Source organism: Morone saxatilis, unplaced genomic scaffold (assembly GCF_004916995.1).
Source record: "Morone saxatilis isolate NCDOM2014 unplaced genomic scaffold, NCSU_SB_2.0 Contig7, whole genome shotgun sequence".
Taxonomy (NCBI): domain Eukaryota; kingdom Metazoa; phylum Chordata; class Actinopteri; family Moronidae; genus Morone; species Morone saxatilis.
In genome coordinates this window covers 3,251,036-3,251,514 of record NW_023340246.1, presented here as the reverse complement: position 1 = coordinate 3,251,514, position 479 = coordinate 3,251,036, and the positions used below count along the sequence as shown (strand labels likewise).

General features: G+C 37.2%; 1 protein-coding gene across 2 annotated transcripts in view; it reads left to right on the top strand.

Annotated features, from left to right (window-relative positions):
• The window catches only part of cnih3 (cornichon family AMPA receptor auxiliary protein 3), an 82,887-nt gene that overhangs the window by 66,032 nt on the left and 16,376 nt on the right, over window positions 1-479 (top strand). The window lies entirely within an intron of this gene.

Sequence of the window (479 nt, the reverse complement as noted above, 5' to 3'; positions counted from 1 at the left end):
AGAGAGAGAGAGAGAGAGATATCCTGGATTGCACATTGCATTGATTTAGGCCAATTATATAAAAAGTGACTGGTACTGAAAAGCTGTAGGTGACAAGGCTGATATGATATACTTGCTTTGGCCCATTTTTACGTGTTGTAAAGCACTTTCCAGTATTCCTCAGAACTATGTCCTTATTGAACGATTCGGCAGCACACTATTGACATTCAATGCTATTGTTGAATGCCAATGAAGAAGTGTGCCACTATAACCCTATATTATTTAGCATTACCACAAAACTTCCATAAACATACCATAAATCTTATTAATTTATTATATGTATTCTGGGATATCGTTGAAACGTCTAATAGTACCTGTGTGAGTAACAGTTGATAAAAACTGCAGTCAGTCCCTACAGGAAGTTGCGATATTGCGAAAAGTAGCGCAAATTCGACTAATCCCTGTGAAGCATGATGTTGCAATTTTGTCTAATCACCGCA